This window comes from Protopterus annectens, chromosome 10.part0, assembly GCF_019279795.1.
Source record: "Protopterus annectens isolate FY-2018-M chromosome 10.part0, PAN1.0, whole genome shotgun sequence".
Lineage (NCBI taxonomy): Eukaryota > Metazoa > Chordata > Ceratodontiformes > Protopteridae > Protopterus > Protopterus annectens.
This window is the reverse complement of record NC_056744.1, coordinates 586,216,004-586,236,054: the sequence shown is the minus strand read 5'-3', so window position 1 is coordinate 586,236,054 and position 20,051 is coordinate 586,216,004.

The window sequence follows — 20,051 nt, the reverse complement described above, 5'->3', positions numbered from 1 at the left end:
ATATTTGTGACCACCAAATCTAGGATACTTGTTCCTCTAGTAGGAGTGCAGACTAGCTGATCCATGACATTTCAATTTGTAAAGTCAAGAAATGTTTAAGACTCCATGTTATCTGTCATGTATGCCTCCAAATTAATGGGGAGGTAGTTAAAATTACCCATGCCTATGGTATTGGATTGAATGGTGAGTGATTCTAGTAACTTCAGGTATGAGGTAGGGGTTTCTTGGTTCATGGTGAAGGACCTATAACTAGCAATAGTATGGTAATGGATTTTTCCCATGGTTAGATGGACATGGAATAGCTCAAGCATGTCATATTGTCTGACCAGCTTTGAGGTATGCTTATCCTTTATGTAGATAGATGCAACTTCAACTTCTGCTCGTTCATGTTCAGTGTGTGATTGGAATAAATAAATAGCATTATAGCCATGAACTGAAGTTGTTCTTTCCACGGCTTTGAACTATGTCTTAGTAACTGCAGAGATATCAACATTCTCCAATGTGAAGAGAGTTTCTACGGAATGCAGTTCCCTGCTGGGACTCCTAGCATTGAGCAGTAACATGTTTAGCTTGTCCTGAGTAGCTTTTACTAGGTTGGAAGGTTTATCTGCTTGGCACTGTCTAAAAAAGCCACTATAGGGGTGGATAATGTTTTGGCAAATATTCAAAAGCCTAGAGGTGACAGGTGAAGACCATCCCTGGCAAAGCAGCATGACCTGTCAACCATGTCCTTCCAGGCTGACAAGTATTGGACACCTTTGGAATGACACCAGTGTCTAAGCCAATTGTTAAAGTCAATGATTTTCAGTTGGTATCGTGGCATAATCCTTGGAGATGCTAGAATGCTGCTCAATGCTAGGTTCATACCTGTCTGTGATACATATTCTGAGAGCTCTATCATATCTCTCTTCCTATCATCCAAGGAGGTATATCATAGGTCATTCACATCCACATGGACTGGACTATGACTAAGTCATACTGGTTGTGACGACCGTGCCCTGGCCCAGCAATCAAAGAGCCTCAATCCTCACTACTAACACCAGGGAGGTCATCTTCTAGAGGAAAGGAAAGGATAACTAATACACACAGTCAAGTAAAAATTCCCTTAAGTGCACACAGAGATCACAGTCAGTCTGGGGCTGGTTGCTCCCTTGCTCAACTGGTCGCCAATAAGACTCCCTGCTGGCACAGCTATAGGGTCCAGGTCTCAGCCTAACTGGGCAAGCTAAAACCTCCAGTACCCCCTCTGTCCACCCAGTGCTTCATGTCCCTGCCAAGTAGCTGACACAACACACACACACTTTGAGATAAGTATTTATACAACTTCACAAACACTCCTGGGAAAGGCTGACACAGATTCTCCAACTGTGCCCCTTTACCTAGACTATATGGTAGTAATTGCTGCTACCACCCAGTTAATAATATCAGCTACTAAAAGGCCATTAAAAGGGTGTCCAATTATTACTGTGCAATATTAATATCCAATGGTAATGTGACTATACAGTCTAAGGCTTATTGGTAGGGCTTAGACAGTAAACTCTATAAATATATAATGCACTCTAAAGCATAATTTATCTCTACACAAATCAGCTACAGGTAGAAGGTTTTAAAAATATTTAATAATAAATAATTAAAACACAAGACAAAAGTACTAGACCACAGAAATATCTAAGAGTTCACAGATCACACAGAAACTTAAAATAATAGAGTAGGACAGGTCTGATTTCAAAGAAAAATACCTAATTAATCTTTACTAGCTTTAACTATTCCTACATGATATCACAGTGTTAAAACTTACATGTGAGCACAAGGCAGAGTGTTGATAAGTTAGATGTTCAGATCAAAATGTTCCAAGTCTCTTGTGAGAAATAGTATGTAAACATTACTAACAAACGTGTCCCTAAGGCCCTCCCTAAATTGCATCATTTTTGACACTGAGGTTTTCCCAGTATTCATATTACATCATCTAACACCTGCTCTGAGTTCCCATGCTAATAGAAACTTCATTTACATTATTTAGCAAGCTAACACCTGCACAACAGAATACAAATCTAAAAGGCATTTCACATATGCACTCTAGCAGTTAGTCCTTAGTTAACACAATACACAGAATGTCTTCAGCCAGCCTGACCGGAACCAACTTCAAAGATCAAATAATGTCATAAAATCATTTCAATTTCAAAAGACCAATTTGAAATCCTTGACTTAGTTTTTCTTTACAGCAAGCGGGAAATGTAACAATCATGAAGTTCACATTTTACAGTGCTTTTCTTTCATTTAAAAACACACACCTGTATTTTACATTTATTTATACAAATGATAGAATTATGTATTAAATTCTATTTGACTAGGCTGGCAGCCTTCGCCTGTCTCTCCCCAAACGTCACACTGCTACTTAGGGGTTAAGTGACCTGAGTGCTTGTGTGATCTGGTTGATCCTGGGCCATGACAGGCAACTAACTGTAATCTTCTCCTTAGCAAGCCTGGTAAGCAGGCCAACAGTATGTCTCACAATGGAATCTCCTGTGAACATAATATTGGGTTGTGGAGCTTCTCACCTTATGGGCTTGGTAGTTGAGACACAATGAGTAGTGGCTTTATGTGTTGGGACAGGAATTGTCTTGTCTGTGTGCATGCAGAGTTTCCAAGGACTGCACCTGAGAGGATATTGAGGACTGGGTAAGTTATATGTGAACACCTCCACATATTTGGGTCTATATGTGTGGACCTTTGTGGGTGCAGTGAGTGATATGTGTGTGAGGTGCTGCCAAATATTTTGCTGTATTTTCTCTCTGTATGTGAGATGTTTGCAGATGACATTGTGATCTGTAGTGAGAGTAGGGAACAGGTGGAGGACACCCTGGAGAGGTGGAGATATGCTCTAGAAAAAAGAGGAATGAAGGTCAGCAGGACTAAGACAGAATATATGTGTGTGAATGAGAGGAAGGATAGAGGAATGGTGAGGATGCAGGGAGTAGAGGTGGCAAAGGTGAATGAGTTTAAGTACTTGGGATCAACAGTTCAGAGTAATGGTGAGTGTGGAAGAGAGGTGAAGAAGAGAGTACAGGCAGGATGGAGTGGGTGGAGAAGAGTGTCAGGAGTAATTTGTGACAGACGAGTACCAGTGAGAGTGAAAGGGAAGGTCTACAAGAGGGTAGTGAAACCAGCTATGTTATACAGGTTGGAGACAGTGGCATTGACAAAAAGGCAGGAGTCAGAGCTTGCCGTGGCAGAGTTGAAGATGTTAAGATTTGCACTGGGTGTGAGAAGAATGGACAGGATTAAGAATAAGTATATTAGAGGGTCAGCCCAGGTTGGAAGGTTTGGAGACAAAGCCAGAGAGGCAAGATTACGTTGGTTTGGACATATGCTGAGGAGGGATGCAGAGTATATTGGGAAACAGATGCTAAGGATGAAGCTGCCAGGTAACAGGAAAAAAGGAAGGCCTATGATAAGGTTTATGGATGTGGTGAGAGAGGATATGCAGGTGGTTGGTGTGACAGAGCAAGATGCAGAGGACAGGAAGAAATGGAAACAGTTGATCTGCTGTGGCGACCCCTAACGGGAGCAGCCAAAAGAAGAAGAAGATGTGAGAATCTAGCCTACAGTGTCAATGTACAACTACATATTTCTCATACTGTATTTGTCTGTTTAAGAATAAATTGGTTGTCAGTGTACAAAAGGCAATTGCTATATTGTCTCAGGAAGGCCATGTCCACCAAGCTGGCTGCAGAAACAGTAGGAAAGTGCCCATTTATGGCTGCAGGTCCTAATAAGTACTTGCCAGGGATAGGAAGAGGAAAGGGTGCACCTAACCTAACCAGTGATGTTGCCCAGTGCCCAAACCAGATGATCCCTGAGCAGTGATAGTCCTAGGTGCTATAATAAAATAAGGTAGACCAAAAGAGTCCTAACTAAATGCGTAAATGCTGCTCAACTCGTATTGCCACTAGATGAATAGTCACAGTCCTCCTAATTTAAAAGCACAGAAAAAAGTGTCTGGAGTGAAATGCTACCAGAAACAAACTTAAACTTAAGAAAAGGCAATAAGCAAATCGGGGTAACAGCAGTGCACTTGAAACAGATTATTAAAGTGTGATTATTTAGTAAAAATACTTCACTTTGTAGAAATGAGCCAAGAGGAACTCAATTGTACAGAATTTATAAAGGCACTAAAAATAAGGTAAGTTGATTTATAAGCCCTGCAGCTGATACAACTACATGCAGGAATTGCTAGTGTATTTACCCAACCTATGCAGACTAAGATAGCCCCCACTGTCACTAGATGGAAAATCTTCTGTCTTCTTGGTGTAGCATCACAGAAAAGAGTTTGCTGGAGTGTAAAAATACAGTAGATTATCAGCTAGCTAGATAATGAATGCAGAGCAAGTAGGTCAGTAGAACAGATATATTCTGTATATTTAAGTGTCATTCAAGAACCAAATTAAGCAATGAAAAAAGCTAGCAAAACGTGCAGTCTGGGTAATTTATGTGTCTATTTGCCAAATAGAACAAACACACCAGGCTAAGCAGATATTCCAGTACAGAAAACAAAATGGAACAGGTAAACCAAGAAGCAGCTCTATCAGTTTAATCAAATCACAGACAAAAAAAAAAATACTTTTCTCACCAGCAGGGAGTCAGCAACAGTGCTTGGAGTTTTTGCAGGCCTTGCATTTTAGCAGAAAAGACCTACATTTACAAATTATTACAGCACATAATGCTATGGTAAAATTCATGCTTTCTTACTTATTGGAACTCCATTTGGGTCAACAATTAATCCTGACTTGTACTCTGACTTGTTCTGTGTTATGGTCTTCCACAATGTGGATAATGCCTTTGAATAAATATGACATTGATAAGTATTTGTGCCTTTTATTGATAAATAAGTAGAAATATCTCCCAATTGACAGGGGATAGACACCAGTTCTCTTTGATACTTTTTCCAGCTTTGTGCTGTCTTAAAATGATATTATGAAGTGTCATCAACTCTGCCTTGATTCAATAAAAACATTACTCTGGCATATATTCATAATTTTCATAAAATAAAATCCTACTTTCTGAATTATAAGCAACCTCATTTACATCAAATGCCATTTCTGATGTATGTAATAACCTGCCTGTGAAATAGTATAAATAGTATTCCAAAATGCTACTAAGATGAAACCATATATATATATATATATATATATATAGAGAGAGAGAGAGAGAGAGAGAGGGATGCATACATATGCATAGACTGCATCCTGACAGGAAAACTTGCTCATATAATACATTTCAGTTGCTATGCTCTTCATGCTGTAATTGTATTTCTTGAGAGAGAAAAAGCAAAGACAAGTAACCACAAAACAATACATTGTGTGTGTGTGAGTGTGTGTGTGTGTCTGTGTGTTTGTTTTTGCATGCAATTTTGATATATATATATATATATATATATATATATATATATATATATATATATATATATATATGTATGTATGTATATATATATATATATCTATATATATATATATATATATATATATATATATATATATATGCATTTTGAATTGTACTTTCCATGTTTTGTTTATATCCTATGCAAATCAATGCAAATCTTAAAGATAAATGTGCATGCTATAACACATACTGTCTCTCTGTAGTACATGTAGAATATATTAGAAAGAAGAATCACAGAAACATTATGTAAACCTGTTATGCAGATGCGGGTCATAGTAGAAGAAAGCCAGGCTGGGCATATCATGACCTGGCTGATGCTTAGGCATTCCCAAAACTGAAAATAGATACATAGACTCCCTAAAACCAGTTATAGCCACTTGACTGTCATTACATTTGATGCATATAATGCATCCCCTGCAACTGTCCCAGTAGAAATACCCACACAGAAATGGCCATCACCTTAACTGTTTGCACTTCAGATGTCTGCTTGTGATTAAATAAATAAATGCATTTCTAAATAATAGCTATGGTGATATAATTTAGCTCACTGCTATCAGGTGCTTACTGAGAAACCCATTATACCCTCTGCATATGCATACATGTTCACTCGTGCACATACATACATACACATATGTGCAAATACCCATATACGCACACACACACACACACACACACACACACACACACACACACACACACACACACACACTTACATGCGTGCACACCCATTCCAGCTTACACACACACAGACATGCACACACATATATCCCCACCTAGTACAACTGCTGAACTGCTTGTAGGTCCTGCAGTTTTGGAATGAAGAGTGTAGATGTTGTCTTAATGGCTATCCAAACAGACATCCCTTAGGCTGATTGGCTATCTGATGTTTTTAATAAATGTTTGTGGTTCAGTGCTTGATATATTGTATAAGAAACAGCTATAATAGTTGTGCAGTTCACATGTGGGAAGTACTTGCAGGAAATCTAAAAAAAAAAAATACTGTATTCTTGCAGAAGTGATGGGAATTTTTTGCAGTGGCACCAGCCTGATGACAATCTATTGTAAATAACCACGGAGCAAAGCAACAAATTTAAACAATGCTACAAAACAACAAATTAACAAAGTTAAAATAGCCAGGTAAGTAACAATAAAAAAACTGTGCTTAAATTCCTGAAATAACTTTTTCTACGTGAACAGATTATTTTTTAGCATTACTCTTCACATATAGAAACAAGTCCTCTAATGACCATGCTTTTCCATAGTAAACATAGGGCCTTTAATATTTTTTCTTGTTTTATTTTGTGAAGAGTGCATTTGATGTGCTGCATGAGTATGAGGAAGGTAGATTGTGGTGCTGTAGGCACTGCACAGTGATAAGCAGAAGTACTATAGATGCAAATGAGTTAAGACCACTCTGGGACTGAAATAGACATATAAACCCACACAAATTCTGGCATTCACAAGATCCTCCACATATATTCTTTATAATCTAATATGATAAGCAGATTGCTCCTTTGTGTACCCAAATTCATATATCTAATACATAAAATGTGTGTATGCAACATTTACAAAGGAAATATTATATAATGCATGTTCCTTGTCCTTTCATATTGACCAATATGAAACGCAAGATGTTGTATAAACAACATAACAGATGGAACAAGTAAAATGACATGGAGTTTTACATCTAATTCATTTTTTTTTTCACAAAAGAAATATGGTGAATTAAATCTGTGCCTGCACTCTTTGCAATCGGTACCTTTTTAGTGTTTCATACTATTCTCAGAAGCCTCTAGCTGTGTCAGAAACAGCCTTTAAATTAAGGATTTTCTTATTTATAAACACTGGACAATTTCCAGTCATTTTTATGGCTTCATTAACTCTCAGTGTAATCCAATTGTGGCTCACCACCTCTTTTTAAGATATTAAATACAAACTGAAAAATTATACTGTCAGTGTGTTCTGCACAGCAATCATCATTGTCACAGGGTAAGACTGACACTTCCAGATGGAATGAATCTACTGTCATTGTTACTGTAATGTCATCTAGGGCATCCATACTGATGGATTATGCTGAGGTCTAGTGTACCCCTACCATGTATGGAAAAACTCAGGCTAGATTGCTCCACAGAGCTTGGTGGGGTGACACTAGCATTGGAAGTGAAGGAGCATGACTGTGACTTGACTACCTGGTTGTGTCTGCTAGGCCCACAGTAGATGGTCCAGCAGTGGAAGTGTGTACACATTGGACCATAAACATTGACAGTGATGCCCAATGGGCAAGGTTTGTTCTGCTGAAATGGGGTGTGTATCTCTCATGTGGCAATCAACTAAGCACAGTCAGGGATGCAGAACCCTGCTTGTACTATGGCACTGCTGTAGTACTGTTGATACCAGGGATTCTATGGACTGTTCCACAGATAACATGCTTTCATTCTCTGCAGGCAATGATACCATTACTTCACTGTGTCTGGACTCTTGTCCAGCTAGTGTGCAACATGATCTGTGGCATGGGCATGTGCCCAGATATCATCTTCTTGATGTACCTGGCAGTGTCCATTTGCCTGTAGGAGTAGGTGGATACCCTCTGACATGTACCCATGCACACTTCTAATGTGTCAGGCAGAATCAATGTGTTGTGGGGAACTGTCAACATCAGCCGCAGTCTCGACATGGATCTGTTGTCCACAGGCCTCCTACTGTCAACCATTTGATGTCCCCTCATTGTCACAATGGCTTGACAAATTTTCCTTCATATCTGAGGCTATGGCAGCATCCATATGACTGTCACCAACTGGACTGGACTGTGTAACCTTGTCAGTGTGCTGCATGTTAGTGACTATACTACCATATTGAGAAATACATCAAATCCCACATTGAGGTAAGTAGATGGGCTAACTGGGATTAAAGGCAGCTGATGTGCTAAAAGAAGACACTGATGACACAGATCAGAACAATGTGCTTGCATCACATGCTGTAAATTATTAAAGACATGCCATAGATCTCACTGTAATGTTACAGATAATGACTTATCATTAGGTCTTGTCTGTGTGTACATCATGTAATTTATATAACTGGCTGTTGACATTTATGTTACATATCCAATATACATGACACATATGAGGAATAAAACCATAACACACACCTGATCAGCACCATGGGAAGATGGTCTGGGAGGAGAAGGATGAACTGCAACTGCTGTAAGGAAATAAAGTCAGCATTCTTAATCACATCATTGCCAGCATGGACCATTCCAACAGCATTAAAACATACAGTAGGTGTTATATGGACATAACACTTGTTTGTGCACTTGGTGATGATGCAGCCTGTCCTATGAATGGATAGAAGGACACAGTATTAAAGGAGGACAGCAACAGGAATAACATCAATAACATGTATGAAAGATAGGTGATAGTACACCACTGAAAGAGTCCTAATGTCTAGAGTGTGTGTGTTGTCCTACAGATTCTGCATTGGTAAAGTAAAGTAAAGAGAAAGACAACATAGTCATTTATGCAGGCAATGAAATAATGGCATGATGACATATACAACACAGTAACAGGGGCTGTGGAAACTCCTATGATGTATGATGCACCTGCTGGCCAGATGATCCCATACAGAAAAACAGTGACATTCATGTCGTGTAATACAGATCTACTACACATTGCTGCAATCTGTTAATCTCTTCTGGTACATACCTGGTCGATCTGTAGTTGTACTTGCATGGTTTGTGCCCCCAGCAGATGTACTTGTATTTTACAATGTTATAGAAATATCAGTATAACAGTAAACAGCAGTGCTATGACATGATGCTGAGGCAATAACAGATAGTGGTTACAGTAACACTGTATGGAGACACTCACCTGCTGTTTCCTGGTGTTTTTCAGAAGTATACAAATACTAATGCAGACAGCATTACTCATGTTGGATATACTGCTCAGTCTGTACTGTAGTTGTTTCGCTCAAGTCATTACACTTAATTGTTCATCGCCACCCTGCATGGATCTCTGTGCATGATTCAATTGTGTTGCTGAAAAACAAAAATGGCAACACATGAATATGCCTGCAGCAATATGTGCTGATTTACTCTATAGTCATCCATGTTATGCAAAGTAACACATGCATGTGCAGCCTGGAACACCTGCTCCTATCCCATTCTCAGGTATGGATCATTCCCTACACATTGTATGCAGGGATGCAAGAAATATTGTGATCTCATCATGGGTCAAAGCAGGGCCACCACTGCTGATATCCCTCGATCTGTCATATTGTCGTAACCTATTGGCTGCATGGAGGATCATGTTTAAGCGTTGTTAACAGGCCTTAAGAGATCTATTGTGACCTTTGACCACATTAATGATGTTAATGAGGTTGACCCATACTTTAGTCTTCCATACTGCGTGTCATGCCCATCCAAGGAGTCTCTATCCATATTGCCGCAGAACCCCTATTATAATCTTGTTTTCCTTTGAGGAGAAATTGTCACCCCTAGGCAAGTTTGCCATGTGAAAGACAGTGAAATACATATGTTCATGCTCATATTCATGTGGGGCCCACTTATGGAGATGATTATATGGAAAGCGTATGCCCCATAAACACTATACATTTCTGTGCAATGCAAAATTCTATGAAATACTCATTGTGACTTACATAGTACTATATCATATAAAAACATACAACAATGCCTGTATACATAACACTTGTAAAAGCAAAGTAACATGATATCTGGAGAGGCACTCTGTGGGATTCAAACCCCTTACAGTTGATATCTGTGGAACCGAGGTCCAAATACAGCAGCATAATTTAATAGGAACCACAGTCTGCATTCATTTCAAACTAGCATACTACACAAACATGTGTGCATCAGAAATGTGATGGCTGTAGCTGTAATGCAATTGCATTTCATAGTTATCCGTAGTACTACGAAAGTATTGCCTTGTCTACCTGTATATCAGTGAACAGTAACACATAAGTAGCTTTTTTTACTCCTTTCCTCCTAATAAAATAACATTCTTATTAAAGTCCCATTTGTTTAAGCCAAGAGAAGTGCCTGTCTGACTGCCTATACATGTTTTTTCATTTGTAATATGTGTTGATATTTGTTTTTGTGTAGATTATGATGGCCACTAGCATTTATTTGTCAGATATTTCCATATTCATCTGTAATCAGCAGGAATATGGATACACATATACACCAACTGTTTGATAACAGGAAATGTTTATTGGCTGGTAGCTTGACCTGTAAAGAAACAGGCCAACATTTGTATATGCTGGCATGCTGTTGGTTCACCTCCACATAGAAGAAACATATCATTATGTTCCTGCCTTTATGTATTTCACACATTGTGAAAAATTCTGCTCTGCATGCCCTCTTACTGATATAAATGGTTATTTTGTGCATGCTTATGAATTACTTGTTTATTCTCCAAATTCCTGTGAATATCTTTGTAATCCGTAATGTTCTGTGAACAGCACATCTTTAAGTACAGGTGTATGTGCAAAGGTTGGAACAGAGTTTTATATTTCTTATAAAAAGTTTTGTAAAACGAGCTATCAATTGTAATTTTGTCATTCATTAAAAAATTCACTCCAACAACCACAGCATCATTAACTTTGGAGGAGTCAGATGGTCAGAGATACAGCTGCAATGTAGAATAGGGAGAAAGCAGTGATGTATGCATGTGATTTGCAATGTGCACTTTGCCAAGGAATATCTTTGCATGTAGTTTTCCACATACATTGCTGTGTGCCTGATGTATAGCAATTTCAAGGTGCCTGATGTATAGTACCTTCAATGAGTCTGTTAATAGAAGCTGTGTAATACATGTCACTATTTCATTGTCTAAGGGATGAAGGTATTCACTGTGCTGACATGAATTCATTCTTGCAAATTATTCACCTAAATGCCTAGCACATTGTTCTTTTTGGAAATCCTAAGCAGTGATCCATATTAGTAACCCATCCCTACACATTCCTAACCCCGGTCTTTTCACTGCATTTAAAACACACAATCTCAAGCAAAATGGATTAGCTAGGCAGGTAGATGTCAGAGTTGGAGTGTACACATTGCTAACAATTGTAAGTTTGAATCTTATGTCTTCAGCTCCTTTCAAAGATGTAAAGGACTGTATAGGTAACATTGTAAAATGTGTATAATGATTCTCAGATGCTCTTCAAAAGACAACTCTTTAGAATCTTATCTGAGCAAGGTATATCCCTGGACTTTGGAGGACTACATCATTTATAGTTGTTTTCCTTTTACCGGTGATGAGGACAAGACAGGAAATCATGCCCTTTGCATCGAGTCGATGCACAGGCTGGAGGAGCAGTGGAAGGTTAGAGGTATGTTGCTTACATTGTTTTGTTAAACAAAATGTATCTGATCCTTGTTACAGGCCTGTATTTTTTACATTATCATGTGTATTGCTTATAATGCCAGAATACCTATCATGCATCAGTAAGGTAAGTGCAAAAATCACACTAAACCAGTGCTTACAAGTCTGATTTAAATGCAAATATGTTTAAATATCATTTACCAGCAATCCATGTTTTCTGAAGATAGTTTTTTTAAATGAAAGCTACAATCTAAATGACAGTGGGGTTTGTGTAACTGTTATACATATTTTGAGGTGGATGTTTTATGTGCACATCTGTAGTGCTTTGCATGCTTTCTATATGTGTGGATGTGGTTCTCAGTGACTGATCTGTTGTGCATAGCCTGCATATTTCATGCTGAATGTATGTGTTCACTCTGCCATTGGCAGACTGTGTGGCATGCCCTTTAGTTCAACATTGATATTGGATCTACCTGCAACATCTTGGATTTTCGTCTTTGCATTTGGTGATACTTGTGCCCATAGGCATTACTTTACACCATTTCATAATCAGCAAATCAGAGTGTTTGCATTTTGCAGGATAGTGATTGCTAAAATATATAGGTAGGTCTTACATGCAGTTGTAGATAAAGCATACTGTCTGTACAACATATACTAGATTCTCTTGTATCAGAAGCTGTGAGTGTGTTTATGACTGAACATTATTACCATTTGGTGTTGAATCCCTTATATTGATATGGTGTCAGCCAAATGCCATGCTGCCTAGCTCAGCTGTTTGTAATATGGCTTGCATATTTTCCGCATTATCATTATCTCACTTTGTCTTCATTTTAATGTTAATCGGTGGCTGTTCATATGACTCATTCCATACACAGACAACAATTTACAGTCACGCACAGATATAAGTGCTCAGGGTACACATGCAAGGGAAAAAGAATGGAAATACTGATATCATCTCAGGCACTCAGATGGACAGTTTACCGAGGCAGACACTGTTATTAAACAGTGCAGGTCCCAATACTAATGTTATGGTGTCATTTACAAGCTTTTCTTTTGTCAAATTTCAGTTATGGGAATGCTGTATGATGCAGTGTCTGGGCATGCTTCCATTCAAAAGTCACGATATGTTCCATGTGCTTGTTTTGCATATGCATGCCATGATTAATGATGGCCAATTAACAACTATTCAGGGCATGTCATGATTTCCACTGGTAAGCTGTGTTATGCATGTCATTGCACACCCTTGTTTAAACTTCTCATATTGTGTGACGGATACATTGCCCCTGACATGTCCATAAGTATAGATAATGTGACATAGTAAAGGTGTTGCATGCATGAGGAGCCTTTCACTAGCAGCAAATCTGTTGATTATAATTGTGCTACTTGCTAATGTTTGTACCATTTCATCTTGAAATTTGTCTTAAATAAGATCTTCAAGCAAGCAATAATGCCCTCCAGGGTGTGTATTAATATATAATTAACACTCCCCCAGGGGTGTTATGAAGCCCAATACCACAAGAGGAGGGCCTCTGCACCACTGGAAGGGTATTAATTACACATTAACACACACCCTGGAGGGCATTATTGAGCTTAGACAATGGGCTTTCTGTAAAATTGTTTTGTTTTACTTGCTTATTTACTTTTATAAGTACTATATTATTTTTTCTCTCTCTCATACACACATACACAGTCTCTTCTGCTTTCACACACACACACACACACACACACACACACACACACACATACACATATATATATATATATATATATATACATATACACACACACATGCACGCACACACACACACACACACACACACACACACACACACACACACACACACACACACACACACACACACACACACACACAGTCTCCTCTGCTTTCAAGCACATATTCACTCACATAAGATCTCTCTCACTCTCTCACACATACAGGCTCCTCTGTTTTCATACAACCATTTACTCACAAAAGACCACTCTCATTCTCTCTCAATCTCTCACACACATAGTCTTCCCGACTTTCTTACATACATTCAGTCACAAAAGATTACTCTCGCTTTCTCTCTCACTCTCTCGATCTCTATCTCTCTCTCTCTCTCAGAAACAGTCTCTCTCCTTTTTTTTTTTATTTTTGTTTTACATTTTATAATCTCTAAACAGAGAACAGCTGCTTGGCAAGCATAAAACAATAATGGCGATTAATTTTTTTTGCAGTCCAAGTTCCATGGCAGCTTGATATGATGCTGTGAAGTAGCAGACTTGTATGTAAATGGGTATTATGTGTACATTACTACCCTAATGGAGAGCATTCGTTCTCCAGTCAGGATGTTGCTGTACAGTTTTCCCATTTTCTAATTTATGCTAATACACCTTCAGTCTCATATTTTTATATGCAGTACTCACATGTGGACAGGATTTTAATTGATGTAACTGAGTTTGCAAATGTGCACATCAGTTTCATTTTAATGTATGCTATGATCTTCATTGGAATTTGTGCCTTGATAGACATTTGATTTTCTTTTTTATGGTTTTGAGTGGACTATGGTCATAACATATTTTAATGTTTAATATGGACTGTTTTCTGCCTGTTCATTGCATCACAATGATATATTATGCAGACAGGTAGAGTCCAATATATATATATATATATATATATATATATATATATATATATATTTATGTAATTTCTTTTGTGTGTTGTGATTCATCTTGACAGACCCTGGTAGCCATGGACGATCACCAATCAGACATAGATAACAAGGGCACACCAAGCCACTGCTGGAGTACTCAGGCAGTACACATGGCTGTATTTTAAATTTATTTATACAAATGATAGAATTATGTATTAAATTCTATTTGACTAGGCTGGCAGCCTTCGCCTGTCTCTCCCCAATTGTCACACTGCTACTTAGGGGTTAAGTGACCTGAGTGCTTGTGTGATCTGGTTGATCCTGAGCCATGACAGGCAACTAACTGTAATCTTCTCCTTAGCAAGCCTGGTAAGCAGGCCAACAGTATGTCTCACAATGGAATCTCCTATGAACATAATATTGAGTTGTGGAGCTTCTCACCTTATGGGCTTGGTAGCTGAGACACGAGTAGTGGCTTTATGTGTTGGGACAGGAATTGTCTTGTCTGTGTGCATGCAGAGTTTCCAAGGACTGCACCTGAGAGGATATTGAGGACTGGGTAAGTTATATGTGAACACCTCCACATATTTGGATCTATATGTGTGGACCTTTGTGGGTGCAGTGAGTGATATGTGTGTGAGGTGCTGCCAAATATTTTGCTGTATTTTCTCTCTGTATGTGAGATGTTTGCAGATGACATTGTGTTCTGTAGTGAGAGTAGGGAACAGGTGGAGGAGACCCTGGAGAGGTGGAGATATGCTCTACAGAGAAGAGGAATGAAGGTCAGCAGGACTAAGACAGAATATATGTGCGTGAATGAGAGGAAGGATAGAGGAATGGTGAGGATGAAGGGAGTAGAGGTGGTGAAGGTGAATGAGTTTAAGTACTTGGGATCAACAGTTCAGAGTAATAGTGAGTGAGGAAGAGAGGTGATGAAGAGAGTACAGGCAGGATGGAGTGGGTGGAGAAGAGTGTCAGGAGTAATTTGTGACAGACAAGTACCAGTGAGAGTGAAAGGGAAGGTCTACAAGAGGGTAGTGAGACCAGCTATGTTATACGGGTTGGAGACAGTGGCATTGACAAAAAGGCAGGAGTCAGAGCTTGCCGTGGCAGAGTTGAAGATGTTAAGATTTGCACTGGGTGTGAGGAGAATGGACAGGATTAGGAATAAGTATATTAGAGGGTCAGCCCAGGTTGGAAGGTTTGGAGACAAAGCCAGAGAGGCAAGATCACGTTGGATTGGACATGTGCTGAGGAGGGATGCAGAGTATATTGGGAAAAAGATGCTAAGGATGAAGCTGCTAGGTAACAGGAAAAAAGAAAGGCCTAAGATAAGGTTTATGGATGTGGTGAGAGAGGATATGCAGGTGGTTGGTGTGACAGAGCAAGATGCAGAGGACAGGAGGAAATGGAAACATTTGATCTGCTGTGGCGACCCCTAACGGGAGCAACCGAAAGAAGAAGAAGATGTGAGAATCTAGCCTACAGTGTCAATGTGTAACTACATATTTCTCATACCGTATTTGTCTGCTTGAGAATAAAGTGGTTGTTAGTGTACAAAAGGCAATTGCTATAGTGCCTCAGGAAGCCCATGTCCACCAAGCTGGCTGCAGTAACAGCAGGAAAGTGCCCATTTATGACTGCAGGTCCTAATAAGTACTTGCCAGGGATAGGAAGAGGAAAGGGTGCACCTAACCTAACCAGTGATGTTGCCCAGTGCCCAAACCAGATGATCCCTGAGCAGTGATAGTCCTAGGTGCTATAATAAAATAAGGTAGACCAAAAGAGTCCTAACTAAATGCGTAAATGCTGATCAACTCGTATTGCCACTAGATGAATAGTCACAGTCCTCCTAATGTAAAAGCACAGTAAAAAAGTGTCTGAAGTAAAATACTACCAGAAACAAACTTAAACTTAAGAAAAGGCAATAAGCAAATCGGGATAACAGCAGTGCACTTGAAACAGATTATTAAAGTGTGACTATTTAGTAAAAATACTTCACTTTGTAGAAATGAGCCAAGAGGAACTCAATTGTGCAGAATTTATAAAGGCACTAAAAATAAGGTAAGTTGATTTATAAGCCTTGCAGCTGATACAACAACTACATGCAGGAATTGCTAGTGTATTTACCCAACGTATGCAGACCAAGATAGCCCCCACTGTCACTAGATGGAAAATCTTCTGTCCACTTGGTGTAGCATCACAGAAAAGATCTTGCGGGAATGTAAAAATACAGTAGCTTATCAGCTAGCTAGATAATGAATGCAGAGCAAGTAGGTCAGTAGAACAGATATATTCTGTATATTTAAGTATCATTCAAGAACCAAATTAAGCAATGAAAAAAGCTAGCAAAACATGCAGTCTGGGTAATTTATGTGTCGATTTGCCAAATAGAACAAACACACCAGGCTAAGCAGATATTCCAGAACAGAAAACAAAATGGAACAGGTAAAACCAGAAGCAGCTCTATCAGTTTAATCAAATCAGAGACAAAAAAAATACTTTTCTCACCAGCAGGGAGTCAGCAACAGTGCGTGGAGTTTTTGCAGGCCTTGCATTTTAGCAGAAATGACCTACATTTGCAAATTATTACATCACATAATGCTATTGTAAAAATCATGCTTTCTTACTTATCGGAACTCCATTTGGGTCAACAATTAATCCTGACTTGTACTCTGACTTGTTCTGTCTTATGGTCTTCCACAATGTGGATAATGCCTTAGAATAAGTATGACATTGATAAGTATTTGTGCCTTTTATTGATAAATAAGTAGAAATATCTCTCAAATGACAGGGGATAGACACCAGTTCTCTTTGATATTTTTTCCAGCTTTGTGCTGTCTTAAAAAATGATATTATGAAGTGTCATCAACTCTGCCTTGATCCAATAAAAACATTACTCTGGCATATATTCATAATTTTCATAAAATAAAATCCTACTTTCTGAATTATAAGCAACCTCATTTACATCAGAAGCCATTTCTGATGTATGTAATAACCTGCCTGTGAAATAGTATAAATAGTATTCCAAAATGCTACTGAGATGAAACTATAGATGTGTATATATATATATATATATATATATATATATATATATATATATATATATATATACATACACACACACACGTATAGATCTTTATATATGTGTATATATATATATATATATATATAGAGAGAGAGAGAGAGATGCATACACATGCATAGACTGCAACCTGACAGGAAAACTTGCTCATATAATACATTTCAGTTGCTATGCTCTTCATGCTGTAATTGTATTACTTGAGAGAGAAAAAGCAAAGACAGGTAACCACAAAACAATACATCATGTGTGTGTGTGTCTGTGTGTCTGTGTGTTTGTTTTGCATGCAATATATATATATATATATATATATATATATATATATATATATATATGTATGTATATATATATATATATATATATATATATATATATATATATATATATATATATATATGCATTTTGAATTGTACTTTCCATGTTTTGTTTATATCCTATGCAAATCAATGCAAATCTTAAAGATAAATGTGCATGCTATAACACATACTGTCTCTCTGTAGTACATGTAGAATATATTAGCAAGAAGAATCACAGAAACATTATGTAAACCTGTTATGCAGATGCAGGTCTCAGTGGAAGAAAGCCAGGTTGGGCATATCATCACCTGGCTGATGCTTAGGCATTCCCATCACTGAAAATAGATACATAGACTCCCTAAAACCAGTTATAGCCACTTGACTGTCACAACATTTGATGCAAATAATACATCCCCTGCAACTGTCCCAGTAGAAATACCCACAAAGAAATGGCCATCACCTTAACTGTTTGCACTTCAGATGTCTGCTTGTGATTAAATGAATAAATGCATTCCTAAATCACACTAAACCAGTGCATACAAGTCTGATTTAAATGCAAATATGTTTAAATATCATTTACCAGCAATCCATGTTTTCTGAAGATAGTTTTTTTAAATGAAAGCTACAATCTAAATGACAGTGGGGTTTGTGTAACTGTTATACATATTTTGAGGTGGATGTTTTATGTGCACATCTGTAGTGCTTTGCATGCTTTCTATATGTGTGGATGTGGTTCTCAGTGACTGATCTGTTGTGCATAGCCTGCATATTTCATGCTGAATGTATGTGTTCACTCTGCCATTGGCAGACTGTGTGGCATGCCCTTTAGTTCAACATTGGTATTGGATCTACCTGCAACATCTTGGATTTTCGTCTTTGCATTTGGTGATACTTGTGCCCATAGGCATTACTTTACACCATTTCATAATCAGCAAATCAGAGTGTTTGCATTTTGCAGGATAGTGATTGCTAAAATATATAGGTAGGTCTTACATGTAGTTGTAGATAGAGAATACTGTCTGTACAACATATACTAGATTCTCTTGTATCAGAAGCTGTGAGTGTGTTTATGACTGAACATTATTACCATTTGGTGTTGAATCCCTTATATTAATATGGTGTCAGCCAAATGCCATGCTGCCTAGCTCAGCTGTTTGTAATATGGCTTGCATATTTTCCGCATTATCATTATCTCACTTTGTCTTCATTTTAATGTTAATCGGTGGCTGTTCATATGACTCATTCCATACACAGGCAACAATTTACAGTCACGCACAGATATAAGTGCTCAGGGTACACATGCAAGGGAAAAAGAATGGAAATACTGATATCATCTCAGGCACTCAGATGGACAGTTTACCGAGGCATACACTGTTATTAAACAGTGCAGGTCCCAATACTAATGTTATGGTGTCATTCACAAGCTTTTCTTTTGTCAAATTTCAGTTATGGGAATGCTGTATGATGCAGTGTCTGGGCATGCTTCCATTCAAAAGTCAGGATATGTTCCATGTGCTTGTTTTGCATATGCATGCCATGATTAATGATGGCCAATTAACAACTATTCAGGTCATGTCATGATTTCCACTGGTAAGCTGTGTTATGCATGTCATTGCACATCCTTGTTTAAGCTTCTCATATTGTGTGATGGATACATTGTCCCTGACATGTTCTTTTATTGGACATGTCCATACTTATAGATAATGTGACATAGTAAAGGTGTTGCATGCATGTGGAGCCATTCACTAGCAGCAAATCTGTTGATTATAATAGTGCTACTTGCTAATGTTTGTACCATTTCATCTTGAAATTTGTCTTAAATAAGATCTTCAAGCAAGCAATAATGCCCTCCAGGGTGTGTATTAATATATAATTAACACTCCCCCAGGGGTGTTATGAAGCCCAATACCACAAGAGGAGGGCCTCTGCACCACTGGAAGGGTATTAATTACACATTAACACACACCCTGGAGGGCATTATTGAGCTTAGACGATGGGCTTTCTGTAAAATTGTTTTGTTTTACTTGCTTATTTACATTTATAAGTACTATATTATTTTTTCTCTCTCTCATACACACACACACACACACATTCACACACACACACACACACACACACACACACACACACACACACACACACATATATATATATATATATATACACACACACACACACACACACACACACACACACACACACACACACACACACACACACACACATACACACACACACACACACACACACACACACACACACACAC